The sequence below is a fragment of the Protopterus annectens genome, chromosome 2.part2, assembly GCF_019279795.1.
Source record: "Protopterus annectens isolate FY-2018-M chromosome 2.part2, PAN1.0, whole genome shotgun sequence".
NCBI lineage: Eukaryota > Metazoa > Chordata > Ceratodontiformes > Protopteridae > Protopterus > Protopterus annectens.
In genome coordinates, this window is record NC_056730.1 from 167,279,525 (window position 1) to 167,306,967 (window position 27,443).

General features: G+C 39.2%; 1 protein-coding gene across 1 annotated transcript in view; it reads right to left on the reverse strand.

The window, feature by feature from the left end:
- LOC122795582 (zinc finger protein 354B-like) overlaps positions 1-27,443 on the reverse strand; it is a 697,034-nt gene that overhangs the window by 595,061 nt on the left and 74,530 nt on the right. The gene's annotated exons all lie outside the window — the stretch shown is intronic.

Sequence of the window (27,443 nt, forward strand, 5' to 3'; positions counted from 1 at the left end):
AGTCAGGGACTGCATAGGCGTCTCGCTGAGAACCGGAACACGTGTAGCCGTTTTTGGCGTGGTGTCGGTGGGGACAGCGGACCACGCGTGCCGGTCCTTGTCCTTGCGTTTTTTGGACAAAACGGTAGTCGGAGTCTCCGACAACATTTTATAATCAAAGACTTTACCAAAAAAGTGTTGGGCAAACTCCGCCCGACGCTTAATAGTGCGTTTATTGAAAGTCGCACAAAAGCGGCAGCCCGAGACATCGTGGTCTGGGCCTAAACAAGGTATGCAGAGGGAATGGAAATCCTTATGCGGTATTTGCTTCCCACAAGAAATACAATTGTTAACTTTTTCTGACATCGGTCTGAGGCAAGAAAAGTTTCCCCAACGGGGTACTTAGCTTTAATGAAGACTTCGGTTTCCAATTTTTCGTAAATTCAGGAGCTGGCTGACCGACCGGCACTTGCGAACTGCTTCTGCTTCGGGCACCGCGCGGCAAAAAAGACTGAAGAATATGGTGTCGGCTGTGTCTTATATACCCCTGTCGCACTGACATCAGGAAAGAGAGCGACGAGAACCAACGCCGGACCTAGACTTTGGAATTCAGCCGACCAAGGACCCGCCTGACGGCAGAGAACCCATCTGTGATTACTGCAGCTGTATGCACGATGAACATCAGGGAACAAGCAGGTTCTCAAAGAAACATTTCTTAGGTCTCACTAAGAAGAGAGGGGAGGGGGCTGGAGGGTGAAAGTTGAGGAAGGATGAGAATGGAGAACGCAGATGCATCATCATCATTATGGTTAGTACATAACTTTTGTATCCGATATCATTTTCATTCATTTCTCAACTGATGGGGCAGAGTCCCCAGCTAGATGAAGCTTGGGTGGTCCTCATGGAAGGTTATTCTGAAGTTCAGTAGAGCCAAACGCTCCCTATTCCTGGATATTATGTCTACCCTGTAATGATCAATAAAGGTTTGAGCATTGAACCAAGTGGCCCTTGACTAAAAAGCAGCTGAAGTGGCTACTGACCTTGTGGGATATGCTTTGGGGGGCTCAGATAAACTTAACCTGCTTTCTTTATAAACAAAGGATATACAGTCAACGATTTAGCTAGGGTCACTTTACCCAATTTGTTCTTGGAGAAGGATGCAAACAATTGGTCAGTTTTCCTGAGATTCTGGGTTCTGTGCAGATAAAACCTAAGCTGCCAGTGCACATCCAAAAGATGCAGCATGTATTCACCTTTGTTTGAGAAATTCAGAAAAGACACACGCAGATTAGTAACCTGATTTATGTTGGATTCAAAAGCCAGCTTAGGTTAAAAAAAAAAAAAAAAAAAGTTTCCTTATGCACAAACCCTATCCTTACAGATGGTCAAGTAAGGAAATCTAAAGGTCTATCTTAGCCAAAGGTTCAAATGGAGGTTGGGTTAGTGCTTGCAATAAAATAATCAAATCCCAAGGGGGAGACTGGGGGCCTGAGTAAAAAAAATACCCTTAAGAAAGGCCTTGTACAACTTCAAAGAAACCAAAGAGGAGTGATTCTCACCCGAGTGATAATTAGAAATGGCTGATAATTGAACTATGACAGTAGAATAACTCACCCCATTGTTAAAAATGGAAGCCATAAAATCAAGAACAACCAAGACTAGGGCAGAAAAGGGATCCAGGTCTCTCGGAGGGGCTGAAACTGAAAATCGTTCCATTTACTTTTTTACATTTTCTGAGAGGATGAAAGAGTATGTCTGACTGGGAAGCACAGTCTGGACTGTCTAGCCATCGATGGAACTGGAGACACCATTTAATCAACTTGAGGCCACTGATTTTTTGGGTGTTTCATGGTCCAGTATCCAAGGTGGACACAGAAAGGGGAACCAAACTTGATGAGGCCAAAAAGGTGCAATGAGGATGACTGTGCTCCTCAACTGGGATGTGTTCTGATGAAATTTAGGGATTAAGGGTAAACATAAAGAAGACCAGAGGGCAAATCATGAACTACAGCATCTCTTGGTGACAACCCTCTGGAGGAATCAGGAAGAAGAACCTGCTGCACTCATTGTTGAGGGGAGAAGCAAAAAAGACTGCAGCATGGCTATTCCTATTGATGGAAGATCCTTTCTACCACTCCTTGATTGAGACACCACTCAAGAAGCATCAAAATAGACGCATTTAGTTTGGTTGTAAGCATGTTGGCTTTCCCCAGTATGTGCACTGCCATAAGAAAACAACTGGAAGAGATCGCCCATTGCCACACTCTCACTGCCTCTCGGCACAATGGGTAAGATCTGTTTCCCCCTGTTTGTTGATGTACTAGACTAACATGTTGTCCATTTGTATTACAACAATCCCGAGGGGAAAACATCTTTAAAAGCCTGCAATGCTAGTAGGACTGCTCTCATTTCCAGGACACTGATGTGCAAATTGGCTTCCTCCATGAACAATGTACCTTGGACTGTCCTTACCAAGAAAGGTCTCCTCACCCACCCAATTTGGGAGATATCTTTGGTCACTGTGGCTACTGGCTGTGGAAGAACAAAGGGATGGCCTTGAGAAACTTTCTAAAAGAACGCACCAAAGATGATGTTCCTTGCAAACCCTGGTGATCTTGACTGGAGTGTTCAAAGGCTGCTGAAGAATAAACCACTGCACTGTAAGAAATCTGGCTAATGGAACTAGCATTATTGCGGCTGCCACTAATCCTAAGGCTTGTAACACTAGCCTTACTGAAGGCTAAGAGTGGGAGATCACTTCCACATGTAGAATCTTGTTACAGATAGTGAAGCTATCCGACTGATCATGTCTAAACAAGCACCTATAAACTCCAGAGTCTGGGTAGGTGAAGGTTATAGTTTGGTGTGGTTGACTGTGATACCCAGGTATTTAACAGGAGGAAGTAGTCCCTTGCTTGCCTAGCAGATGCCTGGATGGAGTGAGCCAGTCATCTAGGTATGGAAACACACGGAATCCCAGCAGTTTCAGGTGAGCTGCTACTACTGCAATGCATTTGGTGAACACCCTGGGGGCTGCAGAGAAGCCAAAGGGCAGTGGTCTGAAATGGTAATAACTAACACCCAGCTGGATGACTGTTTCTTTAGCAGCTTTTCTATTTCCAAGGCTGCTGTCTCCCTCTGACTGGATGGTACATTTTTCACTTTCACTGGAGGAAATTGGGAAAATGGTATGAAATAACCTCTGGATATGATTTTATGCACCCAAGTGTCTTTTGTGATGGATGCCCAGGCTTCTGGGTGCACAGATACGTGCCTCCAGAGTACAGCAGCTGAACAACCCTTCAGGAGTGTTGGTAGGGCTCATCAGAGAAGGTAACTCTGAAGCCCTGGTTCTACAGGCCACCTCTGCTGTGAGAGTGCTATCTTCCATTAGGAGTTCAACCATAGAAAAATGATCATTAGTCCTAGAAAGGCCCTTGGGACTTGCAAAACCACATCTTTTTACCAGGTCTATATTAGTTAATCGAAATTTACTTTCAGTTAACACCTATACACTGACCCGTATCCAGTGAAGATCACTTCCACAATTCACTGAATTTTCCAATGACATTGCAATACTTACCCAACAGCACAACAGACCCACAGCTAACTAAATCAAACCCTCCAAACTATATATACCAACTCCGAGATTGCACTACAGTGGGGAAAGGGGCAAAGGCCAACTACTAACTTTGCTCTTGGAATATTCAGGGAATCATGAAAGTGACTGAATATGGGTCGATGAATAGGTGTTCACTGAAAATAAGTTTCAGTGAACTAATAAAGACCCCTTTTTACCACATCACTGATTTGGGAGAATGACCTCCGAGTAAACAGATCCCAACAGCAGACAGAATCTTTTCATCTTGCTCACTTCTGCAGAGTGTTTCCTTAACTTTCAGGCCAAATAAGGATGATCCATTGAAAGGAACACTGATGAACGAACACCTGAAGGGCTCTACAAAAATCACACAGGAGCATCCAGGTGTGCCTCCTGACCACAATGCCGGTACTTTTGGCTGCATGAGAAACCAGCCTCATTGAGGTGTTGGAAACAGACTGAAGGGTGGCCAGCTGTGAAGAAACTTTTTTTCTGGTGTTCCGCAGACATGGGACTCTGAAAAAGATTAGAAAAGTTCTTTGGTCAAATCCCCTTCTAAGAAGGTAAAGTGTGGCAAACAATTCAGCAACTGAAGGCCGAAGAACAAAGAAAAATACACTTGCCAAACCTATCCAAGTCTCTAAACTCCCTATCAGGGGATGGAAAGCTGAGCTCTGTTTTGCAAACTCCTTCTTAGTTGCTGCTGCCACCACCATTGCATGTACTTGGACTCCCTTGCTCCAGTGGGTCCTATCCTTGAGTGAAGATGAAAACTTATTGGGGCTCTTAGGTGTAGGCTCTGGAGTATCAGTCTCCTTCCATGTTCAGTGTGAGACAAGGTTGATCTACTCATCAGATGGAGTGACCACTCAAGATGTAGCTGGGCCAGCTCGGAAAGCCTCCAGAAACACTGACTCCTCTTGGGAAGGGGGTTCGGAAGACCATTCACCTCTCTGTAAGGAGTTCCAGGATCTCTCCAAAAGAAGATGTAATTGGGTGGAAATCTGGGGGAATCCCTCCCTGTGTCTGTGGTGATAGATTCCTAAGGGGAATCTAGGTCCGTCTTTCTACACATATTCTTCCTAGGGACCTCATCAGTGGGGCAGTCTGGTAAAGTATAAGTGGCAGGGGAGTCCTGTGTGAAGACTGTCTGAAGGCTAGTACAGGGTGGCTGTGCTGGTGGCATAGACATGAGAAACTCTGAGCTTAAATTCAAGGAATACAGACAGGATCCAAGTAGGGCAAGGTTGTCCTCTCTCTGTGTAAACAGAAAGCCCTCTCCACCCCCTAGAAGGTCCAGGAGAAACAGCAGATGACTGCACTGGTGCCAAAGCTACCTGCATGGACAAACTCTGAATCCCCACAGATGCCCACCTCGAGGAGGGAGCTGGAACTGAGCTAACACCAAGGCCCTGAGAGGCAAGGATGGCTCTGACAGCTTCTAAGTTGAACCTAAACCCCCAGAGCTGGCATCGATGATGTGGCTCTGAAAAGTCATCCTGTTCCAAAGAATTCAGAGCTGGGTGACAAGACCGTGGTCAGAGTCGAGGAATGGCCTGTCTTCAGATCTAACAAAGGTAAAAGAAAAAAAAAGAGAGAGAGAGAGTACTAAACAATGATGGTATTTCAAAGAAAACCCTCACCAGGATAGAAAGGTTAGAAAAATTGAAAATCCCAATATCACAGACAAGGGAAGGAAGAGACAAAGTAAATTTAAGAAAAACTTACAAATAATTAGTGGACAGAATCCTATTTGACACCCTAGCTCGAAAGCAGAAAAATCCCCATCCAAATGATAAGATGGCAAACGAGATCCAAGGCATTCTAGGATGGTGTGGCATTGTGGGTAAAAGGAGGAAACTCAAGAGCTGGATCCAGGAGTCTGGTAAAAGCAGCCAAGTTGGATACTAAACCCAAAATGAAAACATCAGATCTTCTTTTTCCTTTAAATAACTTGTTTCTTACATATCAGGGAAACACCCTACCAAACTTGTGCAGTACCCAACATATCTTAGCTTATCCTCTCAACCAAACTTGTATCTATATCATATGTCAATGAAAAACAAGTTATTTGAAGAAATTACAGTTGTGCAAACTGCACTTATCCATAACAGTGGATGCCTAAATTTCTCCCTACTAATAACTAGCATGCTATATGGGTTGTGCCTTGCCAATGTCACAACAACTGGCCATCTTTCAAAAGCTCTGTCTCCCGCTCATATTTCCATTCTGACGATTAAACAGCCCTGAGTAGGGAGAATCAGCAGTCAGAGTGGAAAATCTTGAGTACTTTCTTTCTGCCATATAAAGAAACAGCTCAGAGGCTCCATAAGAGCAGCAGCCTGTACTTCAGTTCCTTTTTTCAGGCAGATATGTCCTCTTTGGGGAAACTCTTACACAAAGAACACTTATTTAATGTGTGTGTGTGTGTGTGTATATATATATATATATATATATATATATATATATATATATATATATGTGTGTGTGTATGCGCATGTTATACATGTATATGTCAGTATTATAAAAAAAAAAAAAAAAAAAAGTTTTTTTTATTTGCTTTAGCAGTTACAGCCCTTTAAGGAATCAGTTTTTCTTAACTACCTTCTGCTCTTGTCCAGGATGGCTGTTTTTAGCTTCGTCTAGTGTCAGGGGCTTACCTGATGTAGAAATGTACTGCTTATGCAAACATTTTAATTTTTTAAAGTTTAAGAGTGGGACAGTGTATTATTTCAGCAGGAGCAATGACAGTATGTAGTGATTGTGTTTCCACTGAGATAATTTACCTGCCATTTATTCTGTCTAAACTTTACTTTTATGCAGTTTTGGACACATTTTCAGTGTACAGTTAGGACATCTAATGCTATGCAGTGTGTGTGTGTGTGTGTGTGTGTGTGTGTGTGTGTGTGTGTTAATGCAAAGTCAACTTACCTGCCATTTTTGCTGTCAGACTAATTTTATTAATAAGGAGTTCTTGACAGGTTTCATCCCGATATGCCTAGCTTCTGGCTGAAAGGAGTTTTCAGACCAGTTCACTTACATAGTTAGATGTATAAACAGAGGGTAGCTAAACTGTTGTCAGTTTATAACCACAGTGAACGTAAAGAAAAGTACTGTTTTGAATGAAGCCGTATCTTTTAATAAGCAGTTGTTCAAGACTTTCTCCACAACTCTTGAGATCACTTATGTCATTATAACACTACAACTAGGATATCAGTTCAGCACTGCCATTCTCCAACAGTGATAGATGGGACTTGATGCTGAAGTGACCATACATACACTACAATAAACCACTGTCAGTAAAGTTCAGTTATTTGATTTTTTTTTCAGTTAGAATACAGCTGTATTTATACTGCTCATACAATAGATGCGTTGCTTTTAGTGGTATGATCAGGTATCCAAGTTCACAGGCACCCATATTTCTACATGAGAAGCATTAACATAACGTACCATCTTACTTATCTGGTGGCCTCTGCACAATCCATAAAACAGCACTATGACATGGCCACACATTTGAATTTAACTCAAATATGACCACTTCTGCAGACTAATAAATTACTTTCTTCCTCTGGTTGTTAAGAAAAACATGTTGTGGGTACTCAACATAAGGCTAAATCTATAAAAAGATGCCTTCCTTCAAGAAACTTAGGAGAATGATGTCCTGGACATCAGTACTGCAAAGCATGTGATTTTTTTTTCCAGGTTATGGCTCTACTACATCCACAATAAACTGCTTCTCCCTACATCTTTTTTTCTGAACCAACTGAAAGATTTCTGCATATGGCAACTCTACAACACAAAAGACATGAGGACAGAAAGGGTAGGTTTATGCAGATAGACCTCTTTTCACAGAACTAGCATCATGTTAAGTGCCCAAAACTTTCATATCTGATATCAAATAGGTTCATTTGTTAGAAAATCCTAGGACAGAGTCTGTATTATACACTACTGCATGGTTGCATTATGGAAACATACATTTATTTATGCATTTGTTTATTTATTAGCTTTTATAGGTTCATAGGTAGATACTAGGCTATTGGCCCTAAGGCCTATACAAGCCTAGCCAAAAAGGTACCCTGGCTTTCGCCACCCAAGAAAATTATTTTCCTGTGCCCCTATCAAGCAGAACCACAGAAGTGATACCCGGGGTGAATTTCCTATTACCCATCCAATCATCAGGATTTTTCTTGAAGAGTGCTAATGAGGAGCTCTGTTTGACACAGATAGGTAGTCTGTTCCAGAGTATGGGAAGTCTATGGGACAGGAATCTATCCCTCCAGCATGTTCTGTTTATTGTGGTGACAAGGTTTAGGTCCCTAGACCGTGTAGCTCAGAGGGATTGGGATTTCTTTAAGTGGAGCATGTCCAACAGCTCTGGGTTTGACATAGCTTTGCATGTTAGGCAGAGATCGCCTCTGAGTAGGGGATATGCGACGGAGTAAAGCTGGAGTTTTTTGAGACTGTCTGCGTAAGGCATCTGTTTGAGGCCAGTAACCCTCTTTGTGAGGTATTTTTGCGGCCTTTCCAGTTGTTGTAGATGTCTTGTGAGGTACACACAAAAAGGGGCGTTGTACTCTATAATGGGTCTAATGAGTGATGAGTAGAGGGGAACAATTACCTCTCCTTTTCTGGATGAGAAACCTTTTGTGATGAGGTGTGCCACGTAGAAGGATTTTCTGACCACTGTGGCAATGTGATTATAAAAGGAGAGACTACTGTCTACCTGTGTCCCAAGGTCTCTTATCACACTTTCGGTGTTAAGTAGACTACCGTCTATGTTGTAGTTCATGGGTAAAGAGTTTTTACCAAAGGGGATGACAATGCACTTTTTAGCATCTATCTTAGTGAGGCCCTTTAGTAGGATGTCCACATCGTTCGGAGTTTCGATTATGGCTTCTAGTTTGCAGTCATCTGTGAATTTAGTTAGCCAAAGACCTTCTGTATTAGCCTGTACTTCAGAGAAGTAGATACCAAACAGGAGAGGACCCAGGACTGAAACCTGTGGTACTCCACTTATCACTGGTCTAAAGTCGGACTTGGAGTCTGCTACTTTCACAGTGTGGGTTCTGTCAGTAAGCCAGTTGGCAACCCATCTTGTGACATAGGGATTTATACCTAGTTTAGTGAGTTTATCTATAATTCCAGAGTGGGGGATGGTGTTGAACGCCTTGGCGAGATCTAGATAGGCTGTGTGAACCACCTTACCCTCATCTACGGCTTTGGTGACTACTTCAAAGAAGTCTATCAGGTTTAGGAGACATGATCTGCCTTTTACAAACCCAAACTGTGTGGGGTCCAGAGTTTGGAGATTTCTAATGTCTTTGTTTATGAGTTCCATGATGATACGTTCCATGGCCTTGCAGACCAGGCATTCAGGCTAAAGGAGCGGTAGTTCCCGGGGTCTGTTGTGCCCCCCCCTTTGTGGAGTGGGATAACTGTCACGGTGCGCCATTCAATGGGCGCAAAGCCTGAGGTGAGGCTATGATTGAACATGGTACTTAGGTGGGGTGCCAGTTCATTCTGTAGCTCATGCAGAAGGCAGCCTGGGATGTTGTCAGGTCCCATGGATGCTGTGTTCTTGGCTTTGGAGAGTGAGGTTTTTACCTATGCAGCCGTGATTACAGGAACTTTGCATTCTTTCGGTATAAAGATGGGCCCTTTAGGGGGTGAGAGGGGGGTAAAGTTAGCACTGAACCTATCTGCCAGGATGTTGGCAATATCAGTTGGTTCTGTATTGTTAGTGTTTTTGTGCTGTAACTCAGAGCAGATCTGAGTGTCGCCATTGAGATTCTTGACATAGCTATAGAATGCTTTGTGGTTGTCTTTAGAATCAGTGGCAATTTTGTTTTCATAACTAGCTTTGGAGGATTTTATGAGGGATCTCAGCTTCTTACTGAGGCTGACCTGGGAGTTCCTCCAATCGTGGGATTTTACTCTTTTTTGCAACAGTTTCTTTCTTCTGTTGTAGAGTTTATGGCAGAAGACCACCAGATTGGCTTCCTTTTTTTGGAGGATAGCATCTTGGTTCTGTTAGGGATAGCACAATCTATGCACTCGTGCAAGTGCTTATAAAGTGCATTTGTGTAGGATTCAGCAGTCATACCTCTATTGTCCATCTGCATGGGTGTCGTGAAGTTTGCCACTTCTGTCTTAAGAAGCGTGAAGCTGGCTTTGGAGAACTTTTTTACGGTTGTTTTCCTAATGGGGGTGGGAACGGGATGTGGATGTCCAGGGTGATTAGCTTGTGGTCGGATCTGACCAACGAGGAGCTGACCTCTGGTGTGGAACACCGGTCACCCATGTTGGTGATGACCAGGTCTAGGATATTGCTGCCACTGGTAGGGGTGTGGATAAGTTGATCCAAGTCTTTGGAATTGATGATTTCCAGAAAACATTGAGCAAATGAGTTGGTACACGAGTAGTTTTCCCAGTTAATGGTAGGGTAGTTGAAATCACCCATTATTAGAGTGTTGGGTTGTACCTTAATATTTTCCAGTGTATCAAGAAAAGAGGAGTGGGAATCCTGGGGCACGGTGGGGGGTCTGTAGCAAGCTACAATCTGGATTGCAGTTTTGCCCAGAGTTAGTTGAACTTGGATAATCTTGGATGCATTATGCTGAGCAACTAGCTTGGAGGTGTGGATATCCTTAATAAATATGGACACGCCTCCACCTTTAGTGTTTCGGTCCAGGTTTGGTGGCCGAAAGGTGTGGTATGAATTATAGCCTGGTAATGCAGGGGTTCTCTCTGGAGTTTTGAACCAGGTCTCTGTCACTGCACAGATGTCAGTGTTCTCCATTTTAAGGAGTGCCTCGAGTGAGTGCATTTTGAGGTTTAGACTTCTAGCATGGAGTAGTATTACCCTCAGATTTTGCTTGCTTGTACCGGTTACGGTGGTGAATTTGTCATTTGAACCTTGCCTAAAAAAAGGCAGTATAGGGGTGGCAAGAGCCTTTGCCAGTATCCGGAATCCCAAGGGCGACAGGTGCAGGCCATCTCTGGCAAAGCAGCTTGACCTGTTGATCATGTCATCCCAGGCAGACAGATACTGGATTCCCTTAGAATGACACCAGAAGCTTAGCCAATTGTTAAAGTCAATCATTTTGTCCTTGTACTGTGGTATCATTCTGGGTGATGGCAGGATGCTACTCAGGGCATACCTGCCTGGGCTACAAGATCGGAGAGCTCCTCCATGTCTCTTTTCATGCAGTCCAGGGAGGTACATCCCAGGTCATTCACATCAACATGTACAATGACAGAGTCATATTTGTACTTGTTGTGGAGTGACCTGAGTGTGTGCGTTATGTGGCAGATCCTGGCACCTGACAGGCAGCTGACAGTAACTTTTTCGTGGTTTAGCCTGGTGAGGAGAACATCAGTGTGCCTGACTATAGAGTCACCTATGACTAGAGTGTTGGGTACGTTATGCCTTATGGGCTGTAGTTGAGTAGCACACAGAGTATGTGGGGCTATGTGTCATTCGGGTTGTGTTGGGAGGGTGGAGGTTGCTTGCATTTCTGCTTTGGAGGTCTCCGCTGTTTGGGCAGATATGTACTGAGAGCCTCCATGAATGTAGGTGTGTGTTTTGTGCTTCTGTGTGTGCGTTTGGTGTAGGTTTTGAGGGACTATGTGAGGAGTGTGTTGCGGTTCAAGTATTTACCTTCTCCTCTTGACTGTCTAGGCCAGTCTTTGGTGAAGAGAGCTTTGCTTCCAGTTTGGCTATATAAGTGCATCTCTCACAGGTCGTAGTGCTGGGTAGTAGGAGGAGAGGGTTGTCTATGTACATGAGGCAATTGCTGCATTGTCCCAAGATGCCCATATTCATCAGGTAGACAGGAGAAAACACTGGGAGCTGACCTTTAGACATGCCTGAATAGGTGCTTATTTATTAAGTATTAAAAACTGTTTTTCTCTAGACAAGTGAGGAAAGTTAGTGCTGTAGCAATTTATAACTTATTTAGTGCTTATAATGAGTTCTGAACAAGTGCTGAGCTCAAAGAAACAAATTTGAGTGCTAAAACTAAAAAGCTGGCTAGTTGCAAACGAAATTTTGAACAGACTTTATGGCGCCAGGAACAGTTTAACCCCAGTTAATTGGGGGGGGAGGGGGCTTAGGAGCTCACAAGCAGTCCTGGACACAGCAAATCCGTATCTGGACAAGACCTGCCACAGGAAAGGGGGGAAGCGAGCTTAGAAATTTTTTTTCCGGTAAAGTGGAAATGGAGAAAGCTGGAACAGAAGTTAATTCAACGTTAAGAATCTGAGTGGGTTGGCCTTCACAAATGTTCTCTATTAGATTGAGTGAACTAATGACACTAGACTGGGAGGAGTGTCACAGATCAAATATACAGTATGGGTGGGCAACTGCAAAGCCACCAAGTATAAGAACACACAACACTAGGGAGGGTGGGTGGGTGAGTGAGAAAAATTACAGTTCCTAGCTGTAACCACTAAATGAAAGTTTTAAACAGATCAAGGAGCAGACTCTAGAGAATGCTTTTAACTGTAAACAGACAATTATCAAAAATGCACAGAAAAGCATGGATAGAGCACTCACAAACAGAAAATACAACCCTCAGTATGAAAAAGCAGTTTACAGTTAAGAAATGTTAAAACAGTATAAAACAGTACATAAATGCAGTGAAACAATAAAAAAAGCTTTATAACAGTGCAAAATGTAGTAGATCAACTGTATAGTAGATCAACTGTATAGCACAATTATAAGTGTTTCAGAAGTGCAGTTCTGTGAAATAAGTGTAAGAAATAACTTATCCTGCTTAAGGAATTTCCACTTATGCAATGCAATCTAGAGCCTGAGCAATACAAGCCTTATCACGACAGTCAGAATAGGCATAAGAAAAGTGTCCCTTTTCAGCTGAGGTTCGGGAAGAAAAGCTCCAAGTACAGTGAAAAAACAGAAAATGTTACCAGTTTTGGCAATAATGAAGCATAACATACATACAAACATACCATAGTTTTAAAGCTTGTCATCATACAGTTACTTTTGGTATTTCAAACACAGCACCTACGGGGAGAAGTAACAGTTACACTATATCATAGAGGTAAATTCCTCTCTTTTTAACAGAAAAGTAAGAAAACCCCAGTGTCTCATTTTTACTTCAAAGCCTGCATATTCATCTTAGTTTGTACTGATGCAGTTACCGGATGGGTCTCAAAAAGATTTCAGTTAAATGTACATGTTCCTGAGAAATACAACTTCTATCCCATCTAGCTAAGTTATTGTCCACAGGGCAATATGTAAATTCTGTCCAAGTTTCTGCTACTGAAGTCACATGTTCCATACCAAATATTTTCACATACTTCTGCAGAAACCTACCCCCTTAAATACTTACTGCTAGGTCCCCTTGATGCATCATCACTATTTCAAATCAGGTTTCAGTTCCTACCCAAAATTATTTCCTGATGAAAACTTTTTTCCTCCCAAATTTTCCTAAGCTTCATAGTAGCAGTAGAGGTGTTGTATAAATAATACACCAGTACAACCCTTCTCCTATTCCAGTAATCCCTTAATACGTGAAATCTACTACTGTCCCCCATTCTGTCACTATTGGAGCCCCTCACACAAACAGTAATATTACACACCCCTTTTTTTCATAGTCCCTGATACTCTGCTGAATCTACACCCTGAAATCTTCTCTTTTTCACATTCATATGCCCATATGAATCCAAATGTGTCTCCTGCATAACGGCTATTTGTACCTTATGTTTATTAATATAATTTAATACTCTTAGCTTTTGTCTAAACCTGTAAAGCCATTAACTTGCCATGTTAATACCGGCAGAGTAGCCATTATGGTGAACTACATTTTAGCCCAGCTATTACACAGTTCAGTTCTTTTGAATGCACATTTCCATCTTTTAGTTTACATGCCCATACTAATGTTTGGTATGTAGTTGGTTCCTCACATGTCCACTACTTTAACCTAGGTCAAATTTTCTAAACTTTTTGTTTCAGTGAAAACACTCAAACTAAACAGATTTTCAACAGCCACCTATCCCCTTTAACTTACAGCAAACACACAAAAACTGTGTATATTCTTAAAAAATGAAAGTTCACCCCTCCCAACAGGTGCATTTAGGTCTGCAACCATAGGCATCATGTATTCTAAAATTAAGGCTACCCATGCTAAAGCTCATGCTAGAGCCTATGCTCCTATTAAACAGAGATAGTTATTTATTCTTGCATTGTTTTCATTATATTCCCAGATGTGAAAAATAGCTTACATACATTCCATAAAGATTAACTTTTTGCTTTAAAATGTACCATCATATTATGCACCATTATATTAAATAAATTAGAATGCTAAGGCTGCTTGGGAGGCAACTACTTGCATAATTTACTTGCTCCCGCGATTTCAAACTTTATTTAAATGTACACTGGCAATGAAAACTTGTACCTTTTACATTTCACTCTGAATACACTTTTCTTACCTCTTGTAACTGCTTGTATCGTCAAAGTGCTCATCTCCAAGTAAAGGTAGTTGGTAAGTGGGAGAAAACAGATAGTAGCTTGCAAATGCAAGAAAGAGCTTTTGCAGATTTCATACAGAAGACACTGTTAAAACTTTCATGATTAACTGTTTGTATCTGCAAACTTCTAGTCTCCAAATAAAAACAACTGCTAATGGAAACATTTGGCAGCTTTGCAAATGGAAAGTAGTAGCACTATGTTTCATGTCTTTCATCATTGTACATTATGTTTCAAGACTATTTAATTAAAAAAAAAACATGTCTGTAGTTTAAACTAGGACAACTGGTCTAGACATTCAGTTCCGTAAAAATGGGGAAATTATCTATTACCTCTACATTTATGATCAATACATGTTTATACCCTCCAGCAACTCAAGTTCACAATGTTATATTATCTAACTTAATTCTTTCTAACCTTCTTACAGTGTAAAGCCTGGATATACTACAACTAAGAAAATGTAATTTCTTTAATAAATTAATTGTGCAGTAGTTACTGATAATAATCCTCTACACCACATTAAAAATACCTCTGACTGCACACTATGTAAAACTGCTTTACAATGTAACTTTCAGTTTACGTCATGACAAGTATTAGTAAAAACAAACACTATGTAAAGCTGCTTTACAATGTAACTTTCAGTTTACGTCATGACAAGTATTAGTAAAAACAAAAAAATTTTACTTAAAATTACTTTGTCAGTCCCTTCACGGTACTTCTAAACATCAACGATATATAAAGTGGGATTTATGCTTTATATTTCACCTACCAGTTTAACACAGTCAAATTCCACTTGTTTGTTCAGGGCCACATTTCACAAGTCTAATCCTATATCTAATGGGATTGATGCTTTATTGTTTTACCTTTGACTCACTAATTTCACACTGCTGCTATTTTTCCTTATCATCTCCATTCCCTAACAAAATTCTTTGGTTTGAATCCAATTTATTCCTGACTCTCTCTTTTTTTCTGTCACTTAAGCATTTACCTTTGTAACAATAGGAAATATTACACTGCCAGAGTTTTTCTGTGATGTTTGTTACTGTCAGAAGGTAAAGCACAGTCCCCTTTTGCTTGTTGGCTAAATTTTATTTCCTCCTTACCCTGCTTTGCATCCAAAAATGTCTGAGACTGCAAGAAAAAAATATTCTGCAGACAGCTAGCTACAGCAATTTGAATATCACATCTGTTTTTTGACATTCCTTGACTGGTGGAATAAGCTTGCTTCTCTTGTGCCTGTTGTGTAGTGAATATTTTTTTTCCACAAATGTTGCTATTCTTATTTTTTATACTTACCGTACTGCCACATTTTTCTCAGGAGAAGCACTTTCTGCTGGTGTGACTCTGCTTTCTCATATGTCCTCTTTGTTATCAAACCCTACTGTGGAACACTAATCCAGTTGCTTTTTGGTACTACCATAAAATTAATGCAGTCATTTTTTGTACTACCATAAAATTAATGCAGTCAGTATCCTTCAGTAAAACAGCAAAAAAACAAAAAACAAACGAACAAATGTAAAAAACAAAAAAACTGAAAAAACTGCAATGCTGGAGTTGAGAGAAACAGAAAACACCAAGAAAAGTAAAAAAAGTGAATTTACACAAACACAATCCAAATAATAATGAAGCTAAAAGTTTTCAAAAATTTGCCTTATCAGACAATAAGGTGAAGTAAAAATAAAAATATTTTATAAAATAATAAACAGAAACAAGAACAATGATATATAGTTAATTATTTTAATTTATTAGTGGTATAAGAACCAAAATATTAAAAGAAAAATGCCAAAAACAAAAAAAAGCATAGCGCAAAAAAAAATAAAATAAATTGCAGTGATAAATAATGATACAACCTTAACCTTACAAATGACACATAATTACAAACTTTAAAAATAGATAAATAATATGAAATAATAAAGCATAAATAATGTGTAGCAATAAAGTAAAAAAACATGCAAAAAAGAAAGTGCACTATTGCAAAGAAACACTGCTACTACTGTAGGAAATTAAATTAAAACGACTAAAAAACAAAAAAAACCAAAAAAAACAAAAAAAAAAAACAAACCTAAAGACCAAAAAGAACAAGTATATATATATAGTAGTGAACATAAAATAAAAAAACTAAACATGATCAGCAAAAAACTAGCCAAATAAAAAACTAATAAAAATAATAAAACTGCTAGTCATATGCTAGTGGTATAAATTAGACTTCAATGCCGAGGTTAAATAGCTTTTTTTTTTACACTTCAAGTAACCACCCATATTCAAAAAAAAAGTTGTCAAAGGGCAGATAGTTAAGAGCTGCCGTATATGGTAACTCAGATGACTTTCTAGCAGAATGTAAACACAACCACTAACATGTTTTGGGTTAGGGTGGGTCTCTGGTCTTGTAACTGCAGTGTAACAGAGGTCACATAAAACGTGACTCAGGTCATTTTGTCATACTAATGGTATAGATAGATGATGATGAGCATGGTATGTAAACACATTAAGGTGTAAAAGTTTAACATAAGGTGGGTGGTAAGTCAGGGTCACAGGACAGGACATCAGTGAGTCCAGTCCAAGGCGGTGACATATGTAGCACTCCTGTAGCTGGCGCTCTATATATAGTAAAGAAAAAGCGAGCTAAAAGTAGAAAAAGTAGAACGACAAACATGCCATCATAAAGAAGATGTCACTAATGCCTAGCCAGACATTGTATAGTACACAGGCACATTCCTTTCACTTCTGTGTTTTACAAACAGACAACAGAAGAGATACATCGACGGACCATGGCAATGCGTTTTAGAAATGGACGAGCTGTGAAAAAACTCTCCGGTTTTCTTTGCATGCTCAGTCTTCAACAGACTGCCTTTTTTTGAAGCAGCTCTTTATTTTGCAGTTGTATCAGTTCATCCAAACAGCTAATTAAAGCTTATTATACCATGACCCCCCAAAACGTGCACGCTGATTGGCCAAGCGTGCACATTGTAAATCGAGTTATACTAATGGAAAAAGGTCCGGTCGCCCGGACTTTTTTCCATTAGTATAACTCTACTTTTAAAACACTGTCTCGCTATGTTAAATGGGTTTAACATAGTGAGACAGCTTTAAAATAAGCAACGGAGATCTCCGTTGCTTATTTTAAAGCTGTCTCGCTATGCTAAACCCATTTAACATAGCGAGACAGGTTTTTTAAAAAGCAACGGAGAAAGCAAGATCTCTGTTGCTTTTTATGTTCGCTATGTTAAATGGGTTTAACATAGCGAGACAGTTTTAAAATAAGCAACGGACATCTCCGTTGCTTATTTTGAAACTGTCTCGCTATGTTAAACCCATTTAACATAGCGAAAACAGTAAAAAAAAGCAACAGAGATCTTGTTTTCTCCATTGCTTTTGCCCACAGCTCTGATGTACTGTGCAGGCGCGCAGTACATCAGAACTGCCGCGGATGCCAGACATCTGCGGAAGGGCAGTAAACAGGCATTATACTATGCCATTATTTAAGAAAAGTAATAGTTTCTTTTCTTAAATAATGTCATATATATAATAACACGCCTGGGTGTGGGTAATGCTGGATTTACCCACGGTTGGCTTTGTTTGGTACCAAACCACGCCAACCGTGGGTAAATCCAGCATTACCCACACCCAGGCATGGGTTATTGCTATATTCTAATCTTCCAGCCTTTTGTCATGTGACTTAAATCTTTCACTTATTTTTAAGAAACTGAGCGTTTGCAATATTTTTTCCTCTTAATTACGTGAAGCTTATCTCTTGTACCAAAGCTGAAACTTTAACTTCTTTTTGCTTAAACAGCTACAAGATTCTAGACACCCAGAGATTTTTTCTTCTCTTTTCCTGGTTATTTTTCTCATACTTTCTCCAGATTTCTTCTTTGCTAACATCTAGTCATTGTAATTAGTAATCAGTTACTAGAATTTACCCACATGATAACTTTTATTAGCTTTAGTAAGAGAGCTCTAATCAACCTGTTCATCAGTGGGTAGTTATTTTAAAAGCCCCCCTCCCAACACACACACAAACCAGTATTTATTAGTATCATTGGCAGCCACCATCTTTGAATTCAGTTTGTTGTTTGCTGTGCTTATGTAGTTCCACTGGGAAATCTCTTTTACTTGGTGGTAATTCCTTTTACAGTTAAAACGTCTCAACTTTTTTGAGATTTGATACAAAAATGTTACTACTGAAAAGTAGTTCTCTTCGTCATGCTAGGCTTTGAGCTGAATAATTTTGTGAAACCCATCAAGCAGTGTTTTGACTTTGTCCGAGCAGCAGTGTCATCTGCAAACTGTAGTATCTGGATTCCATTAATATATGTCTGCATATATTTAGCAAACATAGAAAACAGTAAGGGAATTGTAGCAGACAGTAAAGACAACCACAAGGCCTTCTATAGTTATGTAAAGAATCTCCACAGCAATACCCAGACTTGCTCTGAGCTAATGCACAATGGTACCTCCTATACTGAGCCAACAGATATTGACAGTATACTGGCCGGCAGATTCAGTGCCAACTTTACCCCTCTCTCCCCCACCAAAGGACCAATCACAATACCAGTAAATTGCTAGGCACCCAGTATTACTGCTGCACAGGTTAAAACAGCACTGTCCAAGGCCACAAATACAGCTTCTATGGGACCTGACAATATCCCTGGCTGTGTTCTAAATGAACTACAGAGTGAACGGGCATCTCACCTGTGTGCCCTGTTCAATCACAGCCTCACCTCAGGTCTACTAAATGGCACACTGCTATAGTCATCCCTCTCCACAAAGGAGGTGCGACTACAGACCCTGGGAACTACTCGCCCCACTAGCCTGACTAGTCTGATATGCAAAGCTATGGGAACGCATCATCATGGACCTAATAAACAAGGATATAGGAAATCTCCAAACTCTGGACCTCACACAGTTTGTTTTTCTGAAGGGTAGATCATGTCTGCTCAACCTGGTTGACTTCTTTGAATCAGTCATCAGAGCTGTGGATGAAGGCAAGGTGGTTCATACAGCCTACCTTGATCTAGCCAAGGCCTTCGATACCATTCCCCACTCAGGAATTATAGAAAAACTCACTAAGCTACGCATCAACCCCTATATCATTAGATGGGTTGCAAAATGGCTCACAGAACCCACAGTGTGAAAGTAGCTGACTCCAAGTCAGAATGCTGACCTGTCATGAGTGGAGTCCCACAGGGTGTGGTCCTGGGTCCTCTCCTGTTTGGTATCTACTTCTCTGAAGTCCAGGCCGACATGAAGGGGCTCTGGCTGACAAAGTTCGCAGACAATTGCAAGTTAGGAGCTATTATTAAATCCCCCAAGTGATGCTGACATCCTACAGAAAAGGCCTCACTGAGACCAGTGACTGGTATCAGAACCACGGCTTTAATTCAATGCCAAAAAATGTGTCGTTATCCCCTTTGGGAAAAACCTGGTTCCCATAAATTACCACGTCGAAACACAGGTTGACAGCAACCTCTCTTTTGACCACCACATTGCCATTGTGGTCATAAAGTCCTTCTATGCGGCACATCTCATTACTAAGGGTTTTACATCCATAAAGAAAGAGGTCATTGTTTTCCTCTACTCTTCCCTCATTAGGCCAGTCATCGAGTACAATGCCCTATTTGACATGTACCTCACTAGACACCTGCAACAACTGGAGAGGCCACAAAAGTACCTCCCAAAGAGGATCCTAGGCCTTAAACACTTGCCCTACATGCGTAGAGTCAAACTGCAAACAAACTGCTGAAAAACAACAAAAAATAGGCAGGCAACAGTAATTCTTAAACTTTTATAGTTAGTGCTATCGTCAAGTATTCTTACACTCAGCTTCATCAGACATTAGTTAAAAGAATGGTAGCCATATTTAAAACCAGATTCATAGTCACATGTTCAGTCACCTCATATGACACCATGTCACCTGATACAGTTCTCATTTCTATAACACATGTACCTAAAAATTGAATAAACAATTGTGTAAAAAATGTATATACACTTTCCGATTGACTTAATACTCAAATTCATATGTACATATACAAAGAATACATAATTCATATGTACATATACAAAGAATACATAAATATACATTGAAAGGACAGCTAAAACATAAAAAAAAACAATATTTGTTATGGTGTACATAAAAATTGTTACATGTCACTAATCAACCTGAATAAATTTTAGTTGAATGTCATAAATGCATGTACTTGTGCATAAGGGGGGGGGGAGTTTATGTGTATATAACAAACACAATGAGTGCCCCAAATTATATGTCTAGTTACCTGTCATGTCAAAAGCCATACTAATATGTTAGAATCTTGTTTTTAGCTAAACATACAGTTAAATAATATGCCAATTTTGGATGAGCAACTTTTTCATGAATACTTTCGCAAAATGGGGTAACAATTATAGTACTTTCCTACCACTTTTGAGTTACCTCCATTATATAAAGGTCTAAATTTGGATTATTTCCACAGAGATGAGGCTTCTGTTCGATTGTACTAAGTCATTCAGTAATTATATACGCAGACATTTTGATGAACAAAAGTGGCTAATTATCTAGAGAGGATGATCTATGACTTTTACCTTTTTATGAGTGTTTTTGGATCAGTCACACTGATACTAGTTGGCGAAAATTTAAACTGGCAAGTTGGCTCCCCAGTAGATGCAACTGCAGCTGGTTGTGGGTTTGATAGATTTCTTGTAAATTAATGTTTAAAATGGCTTGCTCAATTAATACTGGGAGTGCAGGTTAAGATGCTTATCAGATTAGGTGTTCTTTACTAATAGATTATTTAATCCTAGTTCACCCTAGTTCAAACAGTTGACTGGTTACATATGCAGCCCTGCCCAACAGAACAATTTTCCTAATTTGTCTGATTTGTGATTGGCATTTGCTATGAAGCTGGCAGTTTAAGTTCATTTACTATTATCCAGATGTTGTGTGTTCTAGCCATGCCACCTCTAGTACCCATGCAATCCCATGTTGTATTAATCCAAGGTATTTCTTTCCTTTTTAATTGTGATGAGAAGAGCATGTAGGTTTCATCAAATTTTCTCAATTACCCCAGTTCTGAGCACACATCATGTAGGCTGCAAAATTTACACACAGTTCACATAGTGCTTTTATTAATGAAGTACATTTTTTATGGTTTTCAAGTTCCTTCTTCATGTGTGGTGCTCGTAGTTCCTAATGGCATAGTTGCCAATTACTTAGTTGGTAGGAAGGGTGCCACAATATCTTTAGTTACATTAACAGTGTAAAATTCAACTGGGGTGGCAATACCTTGGGTATCCTACGGGCAGAAATAGGATCTTTCTATTGCACATCCAGTTACATCCTCTGTAATTAACTCAGGTCATTAACCGTCTTTAACCTATGAGTAACATCAAACTCTTGTCAAAAATTATCCTTCCTAGAATTTTCCAGTGGAAGCCGAGATGCAGTAAAGCTAAATACTTAGGAAAACAGATCGGAATACTGCCCTCCTGACACAAAGGTATATCTTTAGGATATTACAAATGAGCAGATATCAAATCTATGGCAGGAGTACAGAAAACGGGCAAGAAGAGTCTGGGGCGTAACTGAGAAAATTAGCAAATTAATCACAGCACTGGAAACAAACTACAGAAGGAAAGGCAATGAAGTGGGATGAGGCTAAGTAGGAGTTTAGATGTAGGTTTGAGACTGATAAAGTATAAGCAAGGAGAAAGGGATAAGGAAGGATCAAATGAAAGACCAGCTGTGGTAGAATTTTAAGCTGAGTATACAACATAAGCAGCTGCCAAAAAAGAATAACTAGTAGGGCACATAAAATACTGCATGATATCTCTACATTTGTATGGCTCACAAGTAACGAAGTCCAGAAGATTTAGGGTTTATGCAGGGATGCACAGCTATTTTTACAACCTACACAGACATGAGAGGATATTTTCTTAGATAGACAGCAAATGCTAGGGATGTAATGGGAAAGAGGAGTAAAAGGAAACATTTTACAGGAATGCAACGAGTTGGGAAAGTTTAAAAATTCCTTACAAGTACTTTCTCAGAAATCTTGTAACTAAGGAAATTACTCTTTTGAGTTTGGACATTGACACTGTAATACCTTATTAAGTAGAACGCTACTGGCTGCCAAAAAGCAATTACCAGAAAATGGAAATCAAACAGACCAGCTGTACCTGAAGTACTGAAAATGGTAAAGGAGTTAAAAAATGGAGGGTGTATTTTTAGAAGAGGGACACAGCAAGTTGCATAAAAATATATGGAACTTGTAAACACACAGCATGCAGAATGATGTTCAGGAAGAGTAAAGTTTAAGGGAAACCAAGAACTGAACAAGTTGAGTAATGTGAAATAGAATGTGTGTACATTAATCAAGAACAAAACAATAGTACATTAAACAAATCATAGTATGTGAATTAATGTCACTTTATAAAAAATGATGACTTAACATGCAAGCACCAAGTCAGGCCATATTTATCACAGACAGCAATAAAACATTAGCAGACTCAATTCTAGTATGCTGTCCAGGAAACCACTGATGAGCCTATCTCAACTGCTTACTGTTCCACAGCATTGTCTAGTTAAGTGGACTTGCTCAGACACTCAGACACACACACGAGGCTAAGGGAATCAAACTCTGGACTATAGGAATCAGCCTGTTAATAGCTCTTAGCCTTAATCATCTGTGTTGCTAGATGCAGGAAAAACTCATATAAGTATTAAATTTTACTCGCAGTATAAGCTCTTTTATCTACCCATTTTTTCATTAATTTCTCTGCAGAAGTGAATTTTGTCATTTTCTTTCATAATGACTAGAAACCTTAACTTTCTACTACACTTAGGTTTATCCGTCATTGCCAAACCAGTGAATGTAGTGTTCATTTAGAGAACGTGCAGTAGCATGCATACTCTTGGAGAAGGCATTGTATATTCCCACTGTCATGTGGGTGCTTGCATCAGTCACCAGTGAGAGGATACAGGAATTAAAGAAAAACATTCCATCCTTCCAAATCAATGACAACTTTGGGCTTGGTCCAAGACAGACCAGGGGACATTGCAGCAGCAAGGGCTCAGCCAGGGGAAGGGTAAATGGTAAGACTGGTCCAACTATAGACCAAGGAACCCACAGAGGATGGATATTTGTCAAGGGGAGGCACAGTTTAATTACAGAGAGTACTTGGTGGACAGACATGTCACAAAACACCCTCCTTTCATGCCTGGATAATGTCTTTTTCCAGTGGGCTTTTGCACACACTGGCAACAACAAGTAAAATGAAGAACATACAAGCCAAGATTTACTGGGTGGGATGACAATCAATAAAGATGACGCAAACAGTGCTAAAGCAAAAAACTAGTCTTCCTCTAATTATTCATTCTGTTATGAAGCTAAAGAATGAGCTGGTTCCATGTTTATCGAAACTAATCACAGATTCTTAAAATCTGTTCCCTTTAAGTCTGTTTTTGAGAAATGCCTTAATGAAATTAAGAAAACTCAGTGATACGTGGATGACTTCAAGGCAGGTTATGTTTTTCCGTGGCCCATCAGAACATAAGAAAGAAGTTTCAAACTACGTACTTTCATCGACTGGCTAACAAGGTTTCCAGCACTGAGCCATGCACTACTTCCACCTCAGCTATAGTTCCATCAGTTATAAAAGTAACATCGGAGACTTTTAATATGCAAATAGACGATCCAGTTCCAACTAACATCTATTTCTGTTAATTCTACCACCACAACTGTTGACGCTGACTTATTTACAGCTTTAGAACCTTTAGAGATTGTCCATTACAATGGCAGGATCCTTTTCCTTTACCTCCCAAGTGCAAAAGTATGTACAGCCAACGAGAATGGAAAAGGAACAATGCTACCAAACCTTTACTTAATGAACATGAGCTTTCGGTCTTGAACAAAGGTTTAATACTTATACCTGTTAATGCAGTTGATATCTTAAAAGTACTGACTGTAAACTATACATTAGGAAACTTAATTTAAAAATTGCTTTTAATGGATTCAATGACCAAGTCAATAATTAATTTTATAGAAACAGTACTTGCATGAAATTTGAGTCCATACGCAAAACATTATTTTACAATTTAAATAGAAACAAATATCAAGCTATTCAAATGCTCATTAATGAAAATATAGTAATTAAACCTGCAGACAAAGGTGGTGTTTTGGACAAAGAATATTACGTTAAAGCCATTTTGACAATGTTAAATTCAGCTGATTTAATAATATTGTTAACAGCAACTTTATCTAAGGATAAATAAAGCTGTGACATATTTCTAAAGAAATTTATGTTAACCTACATACCGATACAGTAATTATACCAGTAATCTATGGAATCCCAAAGATACATAAATCTTTGAACACCCCTCCCCTACGACCTACTATTTCAGCACGGGGATGGGTTCCTGAATCTGTGTCTAAATTATGAAGGTGCAATTAAAACCTGTAATAGGATCATCAACTACTATTGCCGAGGACAATAGTGACTTTTTTTACAATTGTTCGAATGGACTAAAGAAAATGATGTAACCACATTATCTTGTTATCTTAGATCTTGATTTTCTCTTTACATCCATTCTGAACAAAGAAGGTACAAACTTGGTTAAGAAATCTGCTCCAAGTTAGCAGTCTTTGACAAGTACTGATTTAGATTTACTATGTAGGCTGCTAGAAATAATATTAACCAAATGTGCTCATATTTCAGGAACAACTGTACAAGCAAATGAATGGCGTGGCCATGGGTACTCCTGTGGCCAATAGTTAAGCCAATATTGTTATGAATGCTTGGGAGAAGGAATGTGTATTGTCTGGAACTTATAAAATACCATAGTCTTAAAAAAACTGTTGTAAGAGATTTGTTGATTATCTTTTTCTTACATGGGACAGCCCATTATTTGAATGATTTTATAACCTATGTACATTCCAATACCTCCTTTTTAAGATTAAGAAATCTGTTTATAATGTATATTCTTTTTTAGCTGCAACACTGATAAAAAGATGTCCAAGGACACTTAGGAACAACTTTATATAAAAAAGAAATCAAAAGATTCACATATTTATCTAAGGACAGCATGCATCCTACATTTATGTTTGATAATACTGTTAAGAATCAGATGTCATGATTAAGCAGGTTAAATACAGATGACGACCACATGGAGATCCAGCTCAATGAATTGGTCACTGATTTCCATAAAAGAGGTTACCAATTAGAGAAGTTACAACAATTTAAGAAACAACACTAGAAAGGAGACAAACTGTTTTAAGACCCATATTTTCAGAAAGTCAACAGAATAATGGAAGTATGAGCTTAGATAAGCATCCCCATAGGAAAAATAAATAACAGAGATGCGATTTAACTTATGAACTTAACACCACACTAAAACTGATGACCTTAACACCACACTAACAAAAGGTATCATTAAGAAGTATTGGTCAGTGTTATCTCAGGTGCTTGAATTAAGACATTTATGAGGAACGATCAGCTTTCAGTTATAAGAGGGATGCTACTCTAAAAAACACAGCTGTGTTATAAGGAACATATTAAGATAAAGAATCAGGTCCCTAAAAAATGGGCACTTATAAATGTAACTCCTGTAGTTTCTGTAAATTTATTTAGACAAACAGAATGACTTTACATCCTTTAAATGGTAACATTTTTACATTAAGAGCTTGTGGTAGCTGTGAAATGAAAAATTGCTAAATGCAATGAATACAGTGAATATTATATAGGAAAAACAAATCAAAAATTTAGGGAGAGAATATGTAGCCATATGTCTGAAATTAGAAGAAAGGTAGAAAGTAATGCATTATATAGGCATATAAAAAAGCACTAAAGATGCATATAAAGTCATAAACCTAAACATATGAGTAACGCCTGAATATTTAAGAGGGGAGATGTTAAAAACTGAACTGAGAAATAGGAATTGAAATGGATTCTATGTTTTAAAGCACGTGTTCCACCAGGTTTAAACGATGCTTTTAGTTTAAAACCTATCTTAAAGGACTTGCACAATAAAATAAAGTAACAGTTGCAGCCAGTCCTTTAAGAGTATTTTGCTTGTGTTAATTAAAATTACTATAGCAATAACCCACACCTGGGTGTGGGTAATGCTGGATGTACCCACGGTTGGCGTGGTTTGGTCCCGAGGGTGAAGCCCGAGGGACCAAACAAAGCCAACCGTGGGTAAATCCAGCATTACCCACACCCAAAAGTGGGTTATTGCTATTATACAATGACTTTATTTAAGAAAAGAAATAATTACTTTTCTTAAATAATGGCATTGTATAATGCCTCTTTACTGCCCTTCCGCAGCTGTCTGGTATTCTGCGGCAGTTCTGATGTACTGCGCATGCCTACGCAGCACATCAGAGCTGTGGGCAAAAGCACTGTTTCGCTATGTTAAATGGGTTTAACATAGCGAGACAGCTTTAAAATAAGCAACGGATATCTCTGTTGCTTATTTTAAAGCTGTCTCGCTATGTTAAACCCATTTAATATAGCGAGACAGCTTTAAAAAAAAAGCAACGGAGATCGCAAGATCTCCGTTGCTTTTTACACACTGTGTCGCTATGTTAAAGGAGTTTAACATAGCGAGACAGCTTTAAAAAAAGCAACTGAGATCTCCATTGCTTTTTTTAAACCTGTGTCACTATGTTAAACTCTTTTAACATAGCGAGACAGTGTTTTATACTAACGGAAAAAGTCCGGGCGACCGGACCTTTTTCCATTAGTATATTGAGGGATTTACAATGGGCACGCTGGTTGGGCTGGCCAATCAGCGTGCACGTTTTAGGGGAGGAATTGTATAATGTTAAATAATTACGTTTTTAATGAACTGTATTTAAATGGAGTGTTACTGCATTTTAATTGATTTTGCAAAAGTTTACTTCCAGTAATAAAATGGAAATTATTACTTATGGCTCTGGAATACTGTTTCTTTTTAATCACCTTTAAGTTGCAACACAATTGTCTTCTTCCAAGATGTGCTAAATCCTAAGTGAGCTTCCTTCCTTTAATATTTTACATCAACAAATCAATGTATTTCTTGCAAAAAGAACTACAAAAAAACTATGTGATGACCTCTGCACTGGTACAGCTCTTCCAGCACATAATAAGCTTGCATGCAAATAACTGCTTCAATACCTTGAAATATCTATATGATATTTACATTGGTTACACAAACGTTTATGTTAAGTTGGATCCCATTTTCAAAGGAGGCCTGAGCAGTAAAGCTGCAAGACATGTTCTGTCTTGTATTCCATTTTGTTAACAAGTGAATTACATATTAATGTAGCATTTCAGAAACAACAAAACAGTACTGTATGTATCCAGTTAATAAAAACAGAGTTTATACAAAGCAATACAATAAGA